The following is a 23088-nucleotide window of genomic DNA, read 5'->3' as shown; positions in this document are numbered from 1 at the left end:
GGGAAAGACTGAAAGCCATTCCTCAGAGAACAGGAATGAGCCAGGGCTGCCCATTATCACCACTCTTATTCAACATAGTACTGGAGGTTTTGGCCTATTAGGCAAGAAAAAGGAATAAAAGGAATCCAAATAGGCAACGAAGAAGTGAAACTCTCACTATTTGCAGACGACGTGATTTTATATATAGAAAACCCTAGAGAATCCATTGGAAAACTATTAGAAATAATCAATAACTACAGCAAAGTTGCAGGGTACAAAATCAATCTACAAAAATCAGTTGCATTTCTGTATGCTAATAACAAACTAACAGAAAGAGAGCTCAAAAAGATAATACCATTCACAATTGCATCAAAAAGAATAAAATATCTAGGAAGAAATCTTACCAAGAAGGTGAAAGACCTATACAATGAAAACTACAAGACATAATTGAAAGAAATCGATGATGACACAAAGCAATGGAAAGACATCCCATGCACATGGATTGGAAGAATAAACATAGTTAAAATGTCTATATTACCTAAAGCAATCTACAGATTCAGTGCAATCCCAATCAGAATCCCAATGACATTCTTCACAGAAATAGAAAAAAGAATACTAAAATTCATATGGGGCAACAAAAGACCCCGAATAGCTAAAGCAATCCTAAGAAAAAAGAACAAAGCTGGAGGCATCACAATCCCTGACTTCAAAACATACTACAAAGCAATAGTAATCACAACAGCATGGTACTGGTACAAAAACAGACACACAGATCAATGGAACAGAATTGAAAGCCCAGAAATAAAACCACACATATACGGACAGCTAATTTTTGACAAAGGAGCTAAGAACATACAATGGAGAAAGGAATGTCTCTTCAATAAATGGTGTTGGGAAAACTGGACAGCCACATGCAAAAGAATGAAAGTGGACCATCTGCTATCGCCATTCACAAAAATTAACTCAAAATGGATCAAAGACCTGAAGATGAGACCTGAAACTATAAAACTCATAGAAGAAAATATAGGCAACACACTATTTGACATTGGTCATAAAGGAATCTTTTCAGATGACATGCCTACCCAGACTAGGGAAACAAAAGAAAAAATAAGCAAGTGGGACTTTATCAGATTAAAGAGCTTCTACAAGACAAATGAAACCAGAATCAAGATGGACAGACAACCCACCAGCTGGGAGAAAATATTTGCAAGACATATATCTGACAAGGGGTTAATCTCCATAATATATAAAGAACTCACACAACTGAACAACACAAAAACAAACAACCCGATTAAAAAATGGGGAGAGGAAATGAACAGACAGTTCTCCAAAGAAGATATACAGATGGCCAATAGGCACATGAAAAGATGTTCAACATCACTAATCATCAGGGAAATGCAAATCAAAACAACACTAAGATATCACCTCACGCCCCTTAGAATGGCTATAATCACCAAGACAAAAAACAACAAGTGTTGGAGAGGATGTGGAGAAACAGGAACCTTCATACACAGCTGGTGGGAATGCAAACTGGTGCAGCCTCTATGGAAAATGGTATGGAGATTCCTAAAAGGATTAAAAATAGAGATGCCCTATGACCCAGCCATCCCACTACTGGGAATCTATCCAACGAACCTGAAATCAACAATCCAAAGAGGCTTATGCACCCCTGTGTTCATTGCAGCATTATTCACTATAGCCAAGAAGTGGAAGCAACCCAAGTGTCCCTCGACTGATGATTGGATCAAGAAGGTGTGGTATATACTTACAATGGAATACTACTCAGCCATAAAAAAAGACAAAATCGTCCCATTTACAACAACATGGATGGGCCTGGAGGGTATTATGTTAAGTGAAATAAGCCAGAAAGAGAAAGACAAACACTGTATGGTCTCACTCATATGTGGAATATAAACCAACACATGGACAGAGAAAACTGTATTGTGGTTACCAGGGGCAATGGGGGTAGGGGTGTGGGCACAAGGGGTGAAGGGAGACATATATATGGTGATGGACAAACAAAAATGTACAACCCAAAATTTCCAATGTTATAAATTATTAAAACATCAATAAAAAAGAAACTTGCCTAAAGTCAAAATGAAAGTCTAATTGCATCTAGTACTAACCTAAAATTAAAGTAATTCTTGTTTTCTTTTAAAAAAAAGTGGTTCTACATCAAACTTTGTATTATTTTGTCATTTATATCTTGAAGCAAAATATAAGGAAAAAATAGAAATGAGTTGTATTAATTGGATGGCTAGGCTATTCCATGGTGACGAAAACACTCAATGTATAGTGTTGATGGTGTATAGATGGTCAGAGAGGCTTTTCTCCTCATCTCATTCAGGGGTACATGATTCTGGAGACTCCACCACCTTGTAGCCGCATCCTCTGGAGAACATGGCCCCCAAGGGTGCAGCAGCAGGGGAAGAGAAGACTGGACAACTGGGTGGATGTTTTTAAGGACTTGGTTTGGGAATGGCTTAGATAGTTTCCACCAACACCCCAGTGGACAGAACCCAGTTACGTGGTTTCAACTATGAAGAAGCCAGGGAAATGAGTCTCCCTGTCTGCCCAGGAAGAGGAAAAGAAAACAGGGTTTGGTGAACGGATAGCCTTGTCTCTGCTACGGGAGTAGAGAGTAAGGAAAAGAAAGATGTCAATAAAATACATTTCTTTATAATATTTGTGATTGCTTTGGTTTAGAACTGAGCCTTGTGTATTTCTTTCAAGTGAATTCCCTTCCTTCTTTCTAAAGAACTTGAGGAAAATTTTACTTCCTTTTGAAATCATGTGACTCAAAGAGACTTAAGAAGAATTCTGACATCATTTACACATACCTGAGTTCTTTGAACTAAAGTATTTTTCTATATAAAATACATAAGCTTATACAAATTATTTATGGTTTTTCATATCTTTGGACACAATCAGATACAGCCCAGGAAACTGCAACATAATGAGATAGGCTGAGTAAGGCAGGTGCTTAGAATGAATGAGATCTGGGGCCGGCCCAGTAGCTTAGCACTTAAGTGCGTACGCTCCGCTACTGGTGGCCTGGGTTCGGATCCTGGCACACACCGAGGCACCGCTTGTCCGGCCATGCTGAGGCGGCGTCCCACATACAGCAGCTAGAAGGATGTGCAACCACGACATACAACTATTTACTGGGGCTTTGGGGAGCAAAAGGGAAAAAAAAAGGAGGAGGATTGGCAATAGATGTTAGCTCAGGGCCGGTCTTCCTCAGCAAAAAGAGGAGGATTGGCATGGCTGTTAGCTCAGGGCTGATCTTCCTCACCAAAAAAAAAAAAAGAATGAATGAGCTCTGTCCTCTGGGGTATGAAAGGTGCTGGGAAGGTAGGCAAGGACTGGGAGGCAGAGTGTGATAGTCTGTGTGTGGTGGTAATAGGCGAAATAATAGATGCCACCCAGCCAAGCATGCAGCACTTGGCAGTGCAGTACAGAGTGCATTTTAACAGGCCTGTCCAGCAAAGACTCCACAAAGAGCCCAAACTCAAATTGTAGGCAGATAGAATAAAGGTCAACAATGAAGTCAACAGCCTCAGCTATAAGACCACTCAAAGATAGCTCTCCGGTCTTCAGAAAAGGCAAGGTCCTAGTCCTAGAAAGACCTTTGAAATGGGGAGAAAAGCAAAATGGTTTGAATTAGAAAACCAGGTTATCAGCACAGGACATAAAGTAAAAGTGTTCAGCATTGTCTGCATATTAGAATCATCTGGGGGAATTTACCAGGGGACCCCTCCCCCCCAGACCAATTAAATCATCTAGCGGCGAGACCCAGTCAACAGAGATTTTTCAAGCTCCCCAGTGCTTCCAATGTTAAATCAAGGCTGAGAACAGATGAGTAGAGGGTGATAAGTTATACATCTTTTATTTTTCTAACTAAAGTCAGGACTAGATTAGAGACTGGAGGTCTGGAATCTCACAGGAGAATAAAAAAATGTCTCTAAGTACTAGGAGCCCTTACTTAGCTGTGCAAATGTACATGTGTGTAAAATATACAATATTCACAGAAACTGCTATCTTATTTGGCAGCTGTTTTGTGGTCTGATAATACCTATAGAATCATTGTAATGGGGAAAATACATTAGGAAGTTACAATGGTTTCTTTCCACTTTTGACTTCAATTTTAAAATATCTAAACTATTCAAAATACTTTAAAATCTCATTATTCAAAAGGGGGACTAAATAGCTGTGTTTTTAAAAGAAGGAAGCTTGTTGGTAATTAAGACATTCAATAGGAAGCCTTGGACTATAAAGCTTTGGCAGTGCTGATTTCTTAATAATGAGATCCAGGTGTAATCCCCACTGTAGTCACAGCTGCTGTGGCCATTATTCCCAAGCCATCGGTCTTGGTGCCTGGAGCAGTCCAATAAGACAAAGGGAAACAATATTACTGTCCTAAGTATTTCTATCTCCCCCGTCTCCCTTCTAATAACACTAGGAATACCATAAACATAATTGCCATGGAAATGATAGCACCATCCAAAACACTGTTGAGTTTTTGAGGACTCTACAGAGAGACTGTAAATAAAAATAGTGAGAATTTTACTAGTGTGGCCTAAGGAAAAGAAATGTCCATTGGGTCTTGCCCTGACTTAAGGGTGTCATATAACTTGCTTTTACCAGTATCCTGAAAGAAATTAATCTATGTACAGAAATAAAGGCTATTATATCCTTGACAAATTATCAATGGTGGCCTTCTAGTAGTAGCCTGTTAAGCCTTGGCACAATCTCAATTGAATGATGGTGAAGATTTCTATAGTAATTCCTTCCTTCCTTTCTCGATTCACTTGTTTATTTATTCCCTCAACAAATATGTTTCAGCCAGCACTGCATGCTAGACATATACTAGATGCTGGACACACAGACGTGAAGAAGACACCAGAGTCTTGTCATAGATCATGTTACTCCAAACCAACAAATGCATAAGGGCCTTATTTGTGTATGTACATTTGCTTCCTACTTTTTAAAAATTGATATATGAAAATCTGAACTTACAGAAGATAAATAAGGAAATGATGTCTTTTGTTTCCAAAAAATTTCACTAGATAATTCACCTCTGGGTTCTTTCAAATAGTGAATCCCCTTAGGACACTTAAGAGTTATTGATGACTGATCACTTGATTAAGGGATTACAGGGAGTGTAAAGCAGTGGTTGTTCTCAATTCTGGTTGCACATTCAAATCACTTAGGGAGCCTGTAAAACATACCAATGCCCAGGCCCCGTTTCAAACTAATTGAATAACAATCTCTGGAAGTTGGAATTGGGCGTTAGTATATATATATATTTTTTTTTTTTTGGTGAGGGAGATCAGCCCTGAGCTAACATCCATGCCAATCCTCCTCTTTTTGCTGAGGAAGACAGGCTCTGAGCTAACATCTATTGTCAATCCTCCTCCTTTTTTTTTTTTTCCTTCCCCAAAGCCCCAGTGGATAGTTGTATGCCATAGTTGCACATCCTGCTAGTTGCTGTATGTGGGACGCTGCCTCGGCATGGCTGGAGAAGTGGTGCGTCAGTGCATGCCCAGGATCCGAACTGGGCCACCAGCAGCAGAGCGTGCGCACTTAACCGCTAAGCCATGGGGCCAGCCCCTGGCGTTAGTATTTTTAAAGCTTTCCAGGATTAATCTAAATGTGCATCCAGGGTTAAGAATCACTGCACTAGAGCAAGAGTGGGCCAATTCCTACTTGCCACTTGTTTTTCTTAATAAAGTTTTATTGGAACACAGCCACTTCCATATATATTGTCTATGGCTGCTTTCACACAACAAAGGCCGAGTTGAGTAGTTGCAACAACTGTATAGTTGAGTAGTATGACAGAAACCATATGGCCCACAGAGCTGAAAATAGTTACTATCGGGCTCTTGACAGAAAAAGTTTGCTGACGCCTGGTCTGAAGAAAGGAGAGACATGGAAAACTTAAAATGTACATCAATTGTCTGCAGCTTTTTTCCAGGAATATGGATAAAGCAGCTATTGAAATTATTCTGATATTTGGTGAAAAAATTTCATTCCATTTAATAAAATGTTATTTACATGCCACTTTGCAGAAGCATGCTCTTAAAGGTTGTGCCAGTTGTTAAGCCCTTGACTCGCAGCTTCAAACCCTTCCATATTCAGCTCTGTGGTGCAAAGCTGTGACTTTGCAAACCATGTTTCAGCTTGCCAGCTGCTCTTCCTTAGGCTCTGCCAATAGGGGGCGCTAGACGAACATTTCAAGTCTGGAGAAAGAAGAAGGGGTTTGCTTCTTCCTGTTTGCTTTTATTTCTGTCAGCATGATTCTAGCAATGCTTCTTTGCCCTAGCAGTGGCAATTCATTCCAGTAGCAACAATTGATTCCACTTTGAAATTTTGCTGACACTGACACTGTCAGAACCAGCCTCATAGTGGACCCTTGGAGATATCATCACTCACTGGCAAAGTCTTTTTTTTAGAGGTCTAGGTCCCGGCCCCATGCTCCCCTTCTCTGAGCTCAGAGACACCAACACCAGCCAACCATTGCCACCACCCCAGAGGCCTGAGTCCCACCTCTGTGGGCCCCCTCCTTTTAAGTGTTAATAATGTCAACTTCTTCTCTTCCTCCTTTTTTTTTTTTTTTTTGTCAAGCAACAGAAGTGATAGTACTTCCCACAGTTGCTGCCTCCATGATACATGTTTCCTTTTTGCCGTTTTAGTTTTCCAATGCCTAGGAATATTATTTATACTAAATTCTCTCTGTTAATATTACTGGTGTGTTTTCCATCTCCTGTGTATGTGAGAGCTATTGTTTACCAAAGGGCTTAGGAATCATAAATTATCATTGTGCCCTATATTCTGTAAAGATTGATGGATTCAAACTGCTGTGTGGGAAATGGAATGCTAAATTTGAAGATATTATGCCTTCTCTAATACAATCTACCTACATATTCATTAATAATGTCTTATTTATGCACTACATAAAAGAACGGGTTTTGTCACTGTGCATAATATGGATCGTGACTTCTGAGGAAATGCTTCTTCTACTCTCGTTGGGAATTAATGAATAAGAATTCACTGCGTGTTTACAATAGTATACGCTGCAAAGATGCAGTTTGGTGACTCTAGGGAACATCCCACCCCAACCTAGTCATCCCCAAAAGATGAGGGTCAGACAGAACATGGGGAAATCAGATAACTTCTATCCATTCACTGAACCCAAAATGTAACAGGTCATTTCATCCTCGTAAATAAGTTGAAAACTGGAGTTTGTTAAGATGGAATTAGAGCCAAGAAAGGGGCACGCGAACTACAGACAAGCTCATTTGTGGCTTCTGTTTGGTCCATGATTTGTTCTCTAACATTTGTCTTCTAAGCTCATTTATATGGGCTAGTTTATTTTCATTTCTTAGTTAAGTTTCCTTTTAGAAAATGGCTGTTTTACTACCATTGAAGACAAAGAAAAAGGGGGCAATCAAACACTGGATATGTAAAATAGAGAAGTGGTCAGCTAATGACAGTTCACAGGCCAAATCTGGCTTGCCACCTGTTTTCGTAAATAAAGTTTTATTGGAATACAGCCATGCCCATTTGTTTACATATTGTCTATTTCTGCTTTCACTGAAATAGCAGAATTGAGTAGATGCAACAGAGACTGCATGGCCCAGAAAGCCAGAAATATTGATTCTCTGGCCTTTTACAGAAGTGTGCCAACCCCTGAGGTAGAGAGGAGGAGCAGGTGTCTGTCATTACAGTGTGGTGTGGTGCCAGTCATTAAGGTGTCAGCCACAGGTCCCACGGGAAACTGTTTCTCAAGCTTTCCATGGCAACTGTGTGCTCAAATTAGAATGCCCTGCCAGCTCCTCTGCACCTATCAGTCCCCTACTCAGCTTCTCGGGTCCTGTGTACATCCCTTTGTGTCATTCAAACTCCCCTGACTAACTATGGCTGGAGTCATACCTGTCCCCTCTACTATCCTTTTGCCTCCAACTGGATCTTAAGCTCTTTTAGAAACTGGATTATTCATCCATCCCTTGCAATACACTTGGTGAGGGCTTTGCACAGAGCAGCTAATTAGTAATTATGGTTTCATTGATCAACACTATCCAGAGGGACCCATAAGAGCTGTACCAGTCACCAACGCATTTGTTTACTTTAGAAAAGACCACTTAAGTTGTCATCATCTGCTATTGTGTGCATCCTATATGTGAGGAACTGCCTTCAAGTTACCATCACCAAAATAGATCTGGTAATTATTAGTTAAAAGACTGGACTGGGCCGGCCCCGTGGCTTAGCGGTTAAATGTGCACGCTCCACTACTGGCGGCCAGGGTTCGGATCCCGGGTGCGCACCGACGCACTGCTTGTTGGGCCATGCTGAGGCGGCGTCCAACATACAGCAACTAGCAGGATGTGCAACTATGACATACAACTATCTACTGGGGCTTTGGGGAGTAAAAGGGAAAAAAAAATGAGGAGGATTGGCAATAGGTGTTAGCTCAGGGCTGGTCTTCCTCAGCAAAAAGAGGAGGATTGGCATGGATGTTAGCTCAGGGCTGATCTTCCTCACAAAAAAAAAAAAATACTGGACTATATAAAAATTAAGAATAGGGAAGAAGGTTATTCATCTTTGTAATCCTCATATTCCTACAGCATTCCTGGTTATATTAAGCATAAAGGTATATATGCTAAAAGAAACTGGATTGATAAATGATGGATTGATAGATAGGTAGGTAGATAGATATAGATAGATGAAATTATTAAGGTTCTTAACAACCTAAAGATTGTTTTTCTTCACCCAAATGATTTCTGTTTTATTAAGAATTTTCTCCTTAATAACACAATATGATCTATCTTAAGTGCTATGATTTCAGATAGTATTCATGCTGGATGTTAAAATCAAGTACAACATACAAAAAATGTATTTAGTAAAACTTCATTTTCTCAAAGATTAAGAAAAACAAACACTAGAGGAAAGAAGGAAAAAATACAATTTATGCAATTTTGCAAGTAGAGAGAGTCTTGAAATGCCAAGCAATAATCCTACTAAATGATAAACATGAGTGACTCTTTAAAGTGTTAATCCATGTGACTGGAGCACCACTGGAACAAAGGGGCGCAGCCAGCCCTTGATGTGCCATGCCACTCCATTGAGGCTTCGTTTGTTGTCTCTCATTTACTCCTTTCTGTAACCCGCTAAGATTTTCTTCAAAAGCTTATTAACCATCTCTTGAATCAAACTGCCTGGAGTGTGCTGATTGCCAGAGCTTCAATGCCTTAAGACTCTAGTGAAAACAAATATAGGCAGGAGCATCTACGATTCTTTTTTTTACAGGCTCAACTAAATACCAGAGTGATAGAAAAACAAGAGTTTGAGAGGTGAAGGTATTGGTAGTAATTTTTAAAATAAGGTGTTTATCTTAAAAGTCATTTTACCATGTCTGTTCAAGTAATTTTTGTTGTTAGTGTTATCAAGTAGATTCCAACTCCTAGTGACTCTGTGTCCAGCAGAGCAGAACTCTGCCTGGTCTTTTTGTGCCATCCTCTCACCTTCCAGGGCTGTATCAGACAATGTTCCACTGCTATTCCTAGGGATTTCATGGCCAATTTTTTTTGAAAGTGAGTGCCCAGGTCCTTCTTCCTAGTCTGTCTTAGTCTGAAAGCTCCACTGAAACCTGTCCACCATGGGTGACCCTGCTGGTATTTGAAATCTCGGTGGCATAGCTTTCAGCATCACAGCCACATGCAGCTGCCACAGTATGACAACCAACAGATGGGTGGTGTGGTTCCCTAACTGGGAAATGAACCCGGGCCATGGAAGTGAGAGTGCAGAATCTTAACCAGTAGACCACTAGGGCTGGCTATTTAAGTAATACCTTGTTTGCAATAAGCTTTCAGTAAGCATTTAGCCTACAAATTAAATAATATTCAGACATAGCTGTTTGTGTGCATACAAACAAATATGTTCATATAAATATCACTCAGATCGTATTAAAGAGAGCTACAGGGTCAACTTTACTGTCAGCAGATTATTTGGTAGCCTATACAACGATATAAGGAAATCCAAGATGACTCAAAAATTTCTCTACAAATGCCTGAAATTCTGAGACTGATAATTCAGTCTTTTTTGTTAATGAGAGGTCCATCCGAATGTCACTGCCGTGAAGTCAGAAACCGTACAATGCCTTGTTCACCGGTGTATTCACAGTCAATGGCACAGTGCCTGGCATAAAGGGACTCAACTACTTGTATAAATGAATGGAAAGCACTACCCTCTACATGCAAATTGCCCAGGGACGTCAACCCAGGAGATTCTTAGCCGTTCAGGATGAGTGAGTGTTTCAGGTTCCTATCCCTGTAAGACCTCTCTGGTCATCACTAAAACCCAGAAAGGAAAGGGGTATAGAGCTTCTAAGGTCACCTACACACCTATCCTCCTCCTTGCTATTAAAGGAAATTATATCATTATCTTCTTTTGGAGATTTTTCAGAAAAAGTATAGGTGAACAAGCCCTAAAAAATAAATGAGGTGGCCCAAGTTGAGTGAGTGACATTTTTCACTGGTGACATTCCCAAAGACGAGGAAAGGCAGCAAGCTGCTGAGATCCCCATGAATGATCACCAATACCTGAAACGAGAAGCTCCAAATGGCTACTTCTAGTCTCCTATCTCAGTGAGCTAAAAAAAAAAGAGACCGGGAAGGAAGGGCGGCATTCCAAAGTTCTATAGAAATTTTGCTCACTGTTAGAGAGCTACCCATTTTCACAATCAGTGTTCTTTCAAGGAATGACTTTGCCATACAAGAAGGTCTTCAATCTTGGGGACCAAGGCAATGATTCTGATAAATTTAATCTAGTTAAAATGCAGGCACCATTTATCACAAATAGGATATGAAAGAAAAATATATCTGTGTCATTTTACCTTTCGAGGACCTGGCTTCAGCACAGAAAGTTAGCATGACTTAGCTTCTGGTTCTCACCCTTAGTTGCACATTGGAATCACCTGGGTCCCACCCCTGGAGTTTCTGATGTAGTTGGTCTGGTGTGTGGCATGAGTATCAGGATTTTTCAAAGCTCCCCAGAATACTCTATTGTGCAGCCAAGTAGGGAGGACCAACCATCCCAGTTTCCCTAGGACTAAAGGGGTTCTTGGAATGTGAGACTTTCAATGCTAGAATCAGGAAAGTCCAAGGCAGACTAGGACAAGTTGGTCACCCCAACCACAGCTCTATGGAGCGTGTGTTTGATGGGCATATAGAGGAAGGGGAGAAGCACATGTGTTTTAGCAATGGCAAGGTTGGCTACAGAGCCAATTACCTACCACAGAATCACAGAAGATGTCTAAAATAGATTTGTGTCAGATGGCATGCTCTGAATTTTATCATGTAGGATTTCTTGGAAGGGCCAATACTTTTCATATTTCCTTCTTCCTCAGACTCTTGCAAGAATGATCTTGTCCCTGAATATAAACTCTCTTCCCTTAATTAAAAAAAAATTCTTCCATAGCAACTGGATTCCCTTGCATTAACCTGTGCTTTAGGAAGATAAGCCCCTTCCTTTCCATTGGGTCAATGGTAATGGATAACTACCAATATTTCAGTCCCAGAGATTCCACCATATCACTCCTTTACAAGTCTGTCTAATGCAGATTTTTACCATCTTCAATGGCAATTAGCTAATGATGGTAACCCCTCACCCAGATCACTCTCTTTGGGGGAGTTACCGAGTAAGGGGTGCATGGTCTCTCTCTTTGGGAATCTCCTAGCAAAGACTGACAGAGAAGTGCTAGTAAAGAAAATCCCGATCTCATCACACAAAATATTTCTTTTTACTGTCATAATGATTCTTTCAAAAGCCATACAAAAGCAAGAGATTGATCCCAATCCAACCCCAATATGGCAAAACTATGGGGGCTGCAGAAGGTTGAGGACAGAAGGAAGTGTCAGGCCAGGGCAGGCCTCTTCTGACCCTTTGCCGAGAGGTGAGCTTTGCTGGCAAACAGTGCCCTCTCCTAGTTGCCAAGTATAGACACACCCAGAGGAGGTCTCCATTGCCTGAACCAATCCTTCGCTAGCATTCAAACAGCTTTCCTTTTATACTTGTGGATTGAGAAAAATAAGCCCTCCCACATTGTTATAAGATTGCTCTTTTCCAAGATAGAGTCTTCATTTCTACGAGTGTCCTTTCTAGGACTCATTTTGTGATCTGTTCATTTTGGTGTCTTTCCTGTGAACCTACTTATGGGCTTTTAGGCTGGGAATACTGGACCTAAAATAGTAAAATAAGACAAGAGAATTGGCCCTGTCTTTTGTGAGATTAAGCACATCTTCCATAATGAAGGATGCTGAGGGAGTAGTAAGGTTAGCTGCCATGTCCTGTGTGTTATTTCTGGTTGAAGATGCTGCAGCTTAGATAGATAAATAGATGATAGATAGATAGATAGATAGATAGATAGATAGATAGATAGATAGATACTCAATTCATGTTCCTCAGCTCATCTATGACACTGTTTGATTTTATATAAAGCTGCTAGAGTGTGTCTAAAGTTATTGAACATGTTGAACCTGCGTTAGCTTCCTGGGCTTCTTACACCACAAGTCACAGAGTCACGTCACTTTGCATAGCAATCAAAGAAAGGCATGGCTTCCCACCATGTATGCTATTTCATCCCCTATAGCATGGCAAGGTGACTTTTAAATTGATCATGCTCATGTGAGATAAAGATTTTTTTGAAGTTTGAAGGTTTTATATTACTTTACTTTTAGGTCTGTAGCTTCAGAAAATGATTGACAAGGGATAAAGAAAGGTGGGGGTCTTTAAGCTGTGGCCAGCATCTGTGCAGGGTAAGTTTTGTCATACCTGAGCAGAGGGATTTTCTAGATCATGAATCAGAGCAGGGGGCTGGTGTAAGCTGGGATCCAGGGAAGAGAAGCAGCATTGGCCTGGCAGCCTGGCAGTACCATTGAGCATCACCACCTGTGTTAACGTGCAAGAGCCCCCAGGACAGCAGGAGGGTAAGAAAAATAAAAAGAAAGCAGCACAAATAAGAAATCAACAAAGGAGAGAATCTAATTAAAATAGAGTAACTGAAGAGATGACTTCCATTGCATTAAGGATATTTTTAGAAGCACTTTGTTAGCATTTTATCCCTGAAAACACCCACTGCTCTCACCAATATATTAAAAATCTCCAGGTGCCTTCTCAAGATTGAACATTGGCCAATTCTTGCCTGCTCTTGCTTAGAATAGGAACAGGATGTGCTGTGTCTGCTATTTGAAATCTTGATTTTTTTTCCTCCTTTCCTTAGAGCCCAAGTCAGGATTTATGATGTCACAGACACTGTCTAGGTAGGTTTCCATTTTGTTATTTTTTCCCATTTATTCTCATTTTATTTCCAGGCCACCAAAAACACAGAATTCAGCCCACTAACACAATGAAAAATATATATGTATGTTGGCTTGGAAGAATCCAAATCTGATTATACATGTTCTTCATGGAGAACATTTTATGAAGGAACAGAAGCTGTAATTAAGTGTTCTTCCCACTTATAGCAATTTAATTAAAAAGACTGAAGTTATTGATTTTTTAAAACTATTAAAAGGCACCCATGCTGCTGGTTCCAGGCTGTTGCTGGCAGACCAGTCACTCATGGAGTATAATTTTCCATTTCCTTCAGTACAATGAAACCCTTTATTAAATGCTTTCTCACTGTGGACAGATTGGTTTATAGTTGAAGCAAGCAGGGATTTATAACCCCTTGGTGCTATTTGCTTGCCCTTCAATTCAGATTCTGCCAACACCATACAAATTTATCTCCTTAGCTTTGAAAGGATTTTGGATTTTGGGTGATTTTATTTCACAGGCTGAAGTAGGCTCAACACAAGAGATTGTGCCAACCAAGTGGAGTTTGGAAGGACTAAATAACCTCGGTTTGCTCAGGATTACACAAAAATCAAGCCAGATGAGAAAAGAAGAAATATTACCATCAGGCTGCCTGAGTGTCCTTACAACATGGCAGTTGGTTTTCTCCAGAGCAAGTGATCCAAGAGAAAAGTCAAGGAGGAAACTGCAACACCATTTATGACCTAGCCTAAGAAAGCATACACCATCGCTTCTGCCACATACTCTTTGTAAAAAAAAATGTCACTAGATCAGCCCATACTCATGGAGATGGGAAGTAAAGTTCCTTCTCTTGAAAAGAGGATATCAAAGAATTTGTGGACATATTTTAAAACCACCATACACTTGCTTTTCCTTCTACCTGAATTCCTCCTTCTATAAATATTCAAATATCTCACTCCTCTACTTTATTCACACCTTGGCTCAAATGTCACCACTATAAAGAGGTCTTTCTTGACCACCCCCCTTCCATCTAAAATAGTATCTAGTTCCCTCTCTACGCTATTTTCTTCCTTTACTTTTCTTCAAAGAATTCTATCATCACCGGACATTATATTCTACATTCATCTCTCCCTTTATAGTCGGCGTTCTCCACTAGAAAGGAAGCTCTATGGGGGCAAGAGATTTTATGTCTTACTCATCATTGTATCTCTAGTGCCTAGAACACAGTCATTGCTCAATAAATACTCATTATTGAATGTATAAACTCACTAATTTTCTCATTTAGCAAACATTTATTGAGGATCCATTATTTTCAGAAAGACACCAGACCATAGGGAAGGGGGTTTATACTGGGAGACAGGATGAAAAAATTATTAAAACAAGTTCTGAAACTTCTAGATGTTCAAGTAACGTTTTCCAAAGTGAGTTGCCCAGAATATTAATAGGTGTTGCTCAAAGAAAGGGTTCTATAGTTAATGAGAAACATTAGTTTAAGCAAAGTTAAACATTTTTTTTACTGCACAACTTTTCAAAGCTTTTAATATGCTAATGTGCCACGTAAATCCCCAAAAGGAGAAGCATAATATACTGGACTTTCAAAAATTATTTGGTTATGAAATTTTCTTTCATTGAACTCAGATGTAAGAATTAGCCTTGAGGGGAAGAGATGAGTTCTTGAGACAAAAGAGATGAGTTAACTAGAAATATAAATTTGGAGCAGTGAGAAGGATATAATGATCTGGAGGAGGGGGAATTAGAAAGTTCAGCTGACTCTTCTGGATATTCTACAGAACATAAGAGACAAGCTCATCTACTCAGAGAAAAGGAGACAAGAGTTATATTGAGGCCTTGACAGGTAGAGAAAATGTCTGCCAAAGCAAGAAAGGAAATATAAATAAAAGAATAGCAGTCTCTGCAAGGGCCAAGCAGAGGCCACAGAGGATGGATGTGGAGCAGTCCCAGCCATACATTTTCATGACTTTCTCCACCCCAATGACCATTGCACATGAGTAGAGAAAGCAAATATAAATGGAACCCAGGGGCTTGAATTGCCCTGGCAAAGTCCACATCAACTCAAGGAGACAAGAAATTCTAAAGCTCAAGAAAGAAGTATTGAAAGGGTGCAACCAGAGTGAAAATGGGTAAAAGGACAAGCAAGGTCTACATCAGTCATGAAAAATAAAAAAAGTGGGGAGAACAAATGCCAGCATGCAGCTGAGGAATAGATGAGAGAGAGTGAGAGATATGGCTGATAAAGATATCAGGGTCTAAGCAGGCAAGGTGTAGATTCAAGGTCATGAATATGGGCTGTTCTAGTTGATGGAGAGATGCAAATCGAGAAGACACTTAGGAATGGCCGTAATGGAAGGAAAGTGGAGGTGCTGAAAGGAGCAGCTTGCACATTTCCTTGGCTCCTTATACACGCATCTCTTCTCTTCTGATGTCCTTCAAGTGCAGGAACCCTGTCTCTTCGTCTTTGAATCCTTGGTTTGGAAGTCTGTAGCGGGAACGTAGTGGGACTCGCAGAATACCTAATGAATGGATTAAAAGCTGCATGGATAAACAGGTAACGATGCAGATATTAAAGTTGTCAAGGATGTTTAAAGGGCAGTGGTGGAGGCAAACACAGGGCCGTGTGCAAATATGACTGATGAAGCGTGTCCATCTGTCCATGTTGTGAAGTCTTCATTGAGGGAGCCTTGTTGAAAAGCTCAGAGTCATTTTCATATCATTGCATTCTGGATGCTGGTGTCTGGACTTCACTCACTGGATTCCTGACCACAGCTCCTAGCCCATTTCTCCATACCTTGCCTGTCTCAATTTCTGTTCTCTTTCCTATGGAAACCTCCATGACTTACGGTGAACCTAGAGCCTTAAGAACTCCTCTGGTCTTTTGGCAGCCCCAAGCCCTGACTTAGGCTGGCAACTCCTCCATCCTGGGAACACTGGCCAAACATAGAAAAGGTTAAATCAGAGAAAGGTTCATGCTTAATAGTGGGGATTTGGAAAACCACGAATTAGGGAAACACATACAGCACATATCAAGTCTCGTATCCCCAGAATTACTAGGCATGAATGAAACTTCATGTCACCAGGAAATCAAACAAGCACTTCTTAGACTTTAGTAGATGTAAGAATTACATGAATATCCCATGCTCAGATTCTAATTCCGTGTGATTTGGAGGAGCCTGGTCATCCGCTTTTTAACAAGCACCCTCAGTGATTGTTATGCAGATAGTCTCAGATATTGTGAGAAATGCCACTCTAAGCTTTTTGCCAATGAATTTCAGTATTGAAGAGACTTAGGGACATCAATCTGGCCCAGAAGAGGGGACTTGTCATAAAGCTCAGTTAGCATAGCAAGAACAGTGGGATTTTTTCTGGGATAGTATATTTTTTGGAGGACGTTTGGGGTGATGAGACCGAGGAGGCAGATACAGACCCCCAGCCACACCCCAGGGTGTCTCTGCCTTTGAGCTTACCATTGTGCTGCCACCTATCTCTCTGATTATAGCTAAAGACACCTCTGAGGGGCACTTTTGGGGAGGGGCCTAGAGAGTTTTCTCCACTGATGACAGAGGGCAGGTAAAGAGAAGCTTTATATTATCCAGGACATAGCCACACTCCAGAAAAGCAACTCGTGGCATTTGTAAAGTATGTTTAGCATCAGATAAAACGAACCATATAAATGCAAAGTATTATTAATTGAGAGCACTTTATTGTGAACACCAAGTGAAAATTATCCAAACTTTTAATGACACAAAATGCTACATAAAAAGCGAAACTGTTCAACTCTTTCCCAAGGGATCCCCTTTGCTATTCTCTGGGCTCCAGCAGTGCAGGGGGACAGAAAGCACCTCCAGGCACATTCACCAGCTGTTAAGAATCCACACCAGGGCCCTGGCCAGCCTTCCGTTTCTTTTTTCCCAGAAGCTCACAAAGCACCTTGGCTGACCCTTCTCCATCGCCTCCTAAAAAGACAAAAACGCTGTTACCAGCTTAACCATTAGCTGGGACACAATCAATTCTTTGATTTTCTTTAGAGCTGGTTTATGTATGTTAGTGAGAGGAATTAGCATCCATGTCACGTGTGAACTTCATTCTCTTTCAATCTCTCTCACCATGAGCAAACCCCTCCAGGTCCCTGCATCCATTCACAAAGTCACAAAGTCTCAGCATCCTTGAAGTTTGCCCCAATTCTCCTGCCAAACCAAAACCTTGAAGACACTAACGGGCCTTTTTTGACAGGAGCTATATTTCTTTGTGCACACAGGGCATAAGAAAAGAGGGAAGCCCTCCTCTGCGGAGAAGGTTTTAAAATGTAATTAAATCTGCTCCTGGTCTCAGACACAAAAGCCCAGAACTAGCCGCAGCAATCTGCAATGGCCTCCTCCTTTGTCTAAGAGGCAGGCAGTAATTGATTTGACCTGCTTTATGGGGACAATCTCCCAGGCATGACTGAGTACTAATTGCTACTAATGAGGTGGCATTTTAAACTGGCTGTGGTCTTGAGCTTCCTGTCCTCTTTCCTCCAAGCAGCATTCCTGCCACTGGCTTACATGTAAAGCTTCCAGCAAGCCCTCACCCATAACAAGCTCCACTTCCCCAGCTTCTGAGGGTTGTGTTAAGAAGGGCAAATTCCATTGCCTTTCAAAAGGGCGATCTGGCTGAATGAGCAAGGTCTAAAGATGCACCGAGGCAATGCAGCTCTTGAGGAAATGAACTCTAAATGTTACAGGATCACTGAAAATTACTTTCATAATGACTTTTACTGGTTCAGCTCATTTCCCAACATCCATCTCTCTCACCGAGAGGAAAACCCACAGCCCCAGTCCATGAAAGAATGTTTTCTTGCTAGCAGTTGCTCCAGGGGCTCTTGAGTTTTACTTCAATGCCTTTATGTCTCAAAATTAACACGTGGTGCCACTCTTTAAATTCTAATCAATTGTCAAGTTAATTTTAGCTCCAGAAAAGCAAAAAATACAAGCCCCTTATATCAGCTGTGGAATAAAAGATATCTTAGATAATACACCTACGTAGAGCAGGGGTCAGCAAACCTTTTCTGTAAAGGACCAGATAGTAAATATTTTAGTCTTCGTGGGCCATACAGTCTCTGCCAGTATTCAATTCTGCATTGTAGGTAAAAGCAGCCATAGACAATATGTATAGGCATGGCTGCATTCCAATAAAACTTTATTTACAAAAGCATGTGTCCAGTTGGGTTTGGTCCATAGGCCATCATTTGCCAATTCCTGACCTAGAGTAAGCTTTCCAAAAATACATCAGATCTGGATGTATATAAAATTATTATAACCACAAAATGTCCCAAAAGGCCTGAATTCTCCTATAATTATTCATTTTAATTGGTATATTCCAGGTACCATGAGAACCACGCTTTATATTTATGAGCTGCAATTTCCTCACTTGTGAACTAACAGGCTGGAGTCTACTACTCCTAGATTCTCTTCCAGTCTAACATCTATAACACCCTCCAATTCTATAATCCCAAAGTTCTGATCATGTATATTAACCTTACAAGCTATTTTAGCGTTGACCACACAGATGTTTCCCATTCTTCAGTTCTAATTTTTTTTTATCAACCGCAAATAACACTCAGAGAATCTTCCAAGAGCCAAGACCACTATGGATAAATGCAAATATGAGTAAGACCGTGACCTCTACCACCAAGGATCTCACAAAGCACCCCCAACTCCAAACTAGGAATTCATTCCTAAGTACTCTTTGCCAACATACACATTCTTGTCTTCTGGTTTCTCTCCTCCATGAATCCCTTCAAGACCAATTCCACATTTGCGCTACAACTTGCAACTACCTGCTTCTCTAGGTGATGATTCAGCACATTTGTTGTATATTTCTATACAATTAAAGTTGTTCTTGAATGAATTGTTTTTGTATCTTTGTGCTTTGAGCAAAACAATTTAAACTGTTCTTCTAAATGTGTGTGGATGTGGACACACTATATGCACAACCTAGTTGGAGACAAAGGAACTGAAGTATAATTGAGATGCGGGTGTGCAATTGTTTTATGTTAATGTAGAACAAGAAGAAATAATAGCTTGGAACTGAATGCCTTGGGTAATGTTCCTGTTGAGTATAGTAAAAGGAACTGTGTGATGTAATTAAGATTGTGTGCCTTAGGTAACTTTTAATTTCTGGCTTAATTTTAGCCATCTATACTGATAAATTCCTGGGATTGGGGTGCAATAAGTTTTTCTGGGGACCATAGACCCCTTACCATTATTGCTGCCACAGATTACCCCCTAGTATATCTGCCTTGTGTTAAGTATGGATAAATCCCTGTTATGGAAGGTTGGGAGCTTTCTTTAGTACCCTGGTGGTATAAATGGGGAAAAAAGTGTGGTGGTATTTATGAAAAAAAAAGAGAACTTTTTGAAACATCAAGGATTCAAAATCAACAAAAGAGCTCAAGAAACTAGAAAATAAACAATAGAGTAAATGCAAGAAAATAAAAGGAAAAACATAACAAAGATAGCATAGAAATTCACAAAATAAAAAATGGAGAAAGAGAGATGCAACAAAACACAAATCTAGTTTTATGAAAGAAATTAACAAACTAAATAAGCCTCTAGCAAGACTGATAAATGGATAGAGGGAATATGCCAATAAACACTATTATAACTACATAACCAAAAATATAATAGAAATTTATAAAAATCATAAAAGATTCAATGAATAAATTTATGCCAATAAATATAAAAATGTAGATGCAACGAAAATTTTCTAGAACAATATAAATTACTGTAGCAGACTACTAGTGCTAATCAATATCTGTGTTCTTCTTTTCTTACTGGGTGCACAGCTGGATTCTGTTTCCCGGACATCCATGTGGAGAGTGATTGAATTCTGATCAATGGACTGGGCCATAAAAATTTTCCATATTAGTGTATATATATAGTGTAGTGTATAGTGTATATATAGTGTATGTATATATACAAAGTTAGTGTGAACTTAACATCAAAACCAGTCAAAAATAGTATGAGAAAAAGGAATTATAAATGCACATAGATTTTAAAAAATAGCTCTAAGTAAATTTTATTTTATTAGTAAATAAAATCCAACAGTGGTTTTTAAAATTAATACAATAAATTTAGTAGAGTTTCTTTACACTCAAGAATGCAAGATTGATAAAACATCAGACAAATACATTGATGTAATCTACCATATAAACAACTCACCTGAGAAAAGTCATTTGACTAGCTCAATAGAAAGAAAAAGAAAACACATGATAAAATTCAACATCCATTCAAGATAAAATTCTTAGAAAACCTGAAAGAAAGAAGACCTTCATTAGCACCAAAAATATCTTTTTTAAAAGCCTATATTACATCATATTTAATGGTAAAATCTTAAGAATTATCCATTAAAGTCAAGAAAAAGACTAGTTACCCTGTCTCACTATCACTGAACATTTAATGGGGGGCCCTAGCCAATGAAATACTACTAGAAAAAGGGGATAAATGAGGTATGAGGATTACAAAGGAAGAGATAACAGATCCTAATTCATAGATGATATGATCATCTTGAAAAATCCAGAATAATCAACAAGCCATTATTAGAACTAGTAAAAGAATTCAGCAAGATTGTTGATACACAATCACCATACCAAAAACAACATATCTCCCACACATCAGCAATATCTAATTAGAGAGTATATATAAATGTTTCGATCAATAACAACAAAATATTGGAAGATGCCTAGGAATAAATTTAGCAATGTATGTGCAAATCCTTTTTGGATGAATTTATAAAATGTCATAGAATGGCATAAAAGAAGACCTGAATAAATGGACAGATCAATATAATAAATATTCCAATTCTTCCTAAATCAGTCTAAAAAAATGGAACTAGGAAGTCCTCAAAAGAGTGCGTGGTGCACAGAAAGGAATCAACTGATATTAGGTAGTATTTCTAGATTTGATTGCATATCAATTCTTTTTTTTAATTTTATTTTATTGTGATAAGAACACAACATGAAATCTACCCTCTCTCTTAAATTTTTAAGCATACAATGCTTTATTGTTGACTATAGGCACAATGTTGTACAGCCAATCTCTAGAGCTTATTCATCTCGCTTAACTGAAACTTTATGCCCATTGATTAGTAACTCCTCATTTCTCCCTCCCTCAGCCCCTGGCAACCATCATTCTACTCTTTGATTCTAAAAATTTGACCATTTTTGATACCTTGTACAAGATGCAGTATTTGTTTTTCTGTGACTAGCTTATTTCAAGCAGCAAAATGTCCTCGAGTTCCATCCATGTTGTCACATATTGCAGAATTTCCTTCTTTTTTAAGGCTGGGTAGTATTCCATTGTGTATATATATACACCACATTTTCTTTATCCATTCATCTGTTGTTGGACATTTAGGTGGTTTCTACATTTTGGCTATTGTGAGTAGTGCTGCAATGGACATAGTAATGCTAATATCTCTTTGAGATCCTGATTTCAATTCTTTTGGATAAATATCCACAAGTGGGATTGCCGGATTATATGGTAGTTCTATTTTTAATCTTTTGAGGAACCTCCATACTGTTTTCCATAGCAGCTGCATCATTTTGCATTCCCACCAACAGTGTGCAAGAGTTCCAATTTCTCCACATCCTTGCCAATACTTGTTGTCTTTTGGTTTTTTTATAGTAGCCATCTTGACAGGTATAAGTTGATGTCTCATTGTGGTTTTGATTTGCATTTCCTTGCTGATCAATGAAGTTGAGCATTTTTTAAATATACCTATTGGCCATTTGTACGTCTTCTTTGGAGAAACATCTATTCATGTCCTTAGCCCATTTTTTAATTGAGTTATTAGCTTTTTTACTATTGAGTTGTAGGAATTTCTTTGATATTTTGAGGATTAACCCCTTATCAGGTATATGATTTGCAAATCATATTTTTTCCCATTCCGTAGGTTGCCTTTCCATTTTGTTGGTTGTTTCCTTTGATGTGCAGAAGCTTTTCAGTTTGAGGTAGTCCCATTTGTTTATTTTTGTTTTTGTTTCCTGTGCTTTTGGTGTCAGACCCATGAAATCATTTCTGAAACCAATGTCATGAAGTTTTCCCCCTATGTTTTCTTCTAAAAGTTTTACATTTCAGATCTTATCTTTAAGTCTTTAATCTATTTTGAGTTGATTATTGTGTATGGTGTAAGATAAAGGCCCAATTTTATTCTTTTGTGTGTGGATATCCAGTTTTCCCAACATCATTTGTTGAAAAGGCTGTCCTTTCCCCATTGTGTATTATTGGCACCTTTGTCAAAGATCAGGTGACTGTTGCGTATCAATTCTTGACCAGCTATCATTAACAGTTCATCTTGTAGAGGGCATAAATGATCTTTGCTATTCCCTTTGTAACTCTTACTATACTTATCTCATTACTTGGTTGATTCTACCAGACTCTTTCTCTTTGAGTGTAGATTCTGTGGCTATTTCATCTTTTATTTCCGACAGTATCTGGTTCATGCCTATAAGTGCTGAATAAATATTTATTGAATGAACAAACACTGAATATTGGCCAAAATTCTAAATGCTTGAAATACTATTGCAGTAGACAGTTTCTTTCCTTTACATACAAAGCCGACACTTTGAATTAAAAACATTAAACTTGGTTCAAGTTCTGGTTTTACCATAAATAGCTCTTTGACTTGAAGCAGTTTCCGTAACTTTAATATAAAGGAGTTGAACTAGATGCTATTGGAGGGTCTCTTCCAGCTCCAGTATCTTATGAATAATACAAGGGTAGATGTGCTAATTCATAT

The 23088-nt window shown here is 39.2% G+C and overlaps 1 protein-coding gene and 1 long non-coding RNA gene across 2 annotated transcripts in view; one reads left to right on the top strand and one right to left on the bottom strand.

The window, feature by feature from the left end:
* Nucleotides 1-23088, top strand: part of GEMIN8 (gem nuclear organelle associated protein 8) — a 258299-nt gene that overhangs the window by 23881 nt on the left and 211330 nt on the right. The window lies entirely within an intron of this gene.
* Nucleotides 16998-23088, bottom strand: part of LOC131400745 (uncharacterized) — an 84590-nt gene continuing 78499 nt past the window's right edge. The window contains exon 3 of the long non-coding RNA XR_009217432.1: nt 16998-17264. This is a non-coding gene — a long non-coding RNA (uncharacterized LOC131400745). The remainder of the gene's footprint in view (nt 17265-23088) is intronic.

Source organism: Diceros bicornis, chromosome X (assembly GCF_020826845.1).
Source record: "Diceros bicornis minor isolate mBicDic1 chromosome X, mDicBic1.mat.cur, whole genome shotgun sequence".
In the NCBI taxonomy this organism is placed as follows: Eukaryota; Metazoa; Chordata; class Mammalia; order Perissodactyla; family Rhinocerotidae; genus Diceros; species Diceros bicornis.
Note: the sequence above shows the minus strand (reverse complement) of the source record. Positions and strands in the feature narration are given on the sequence as shown.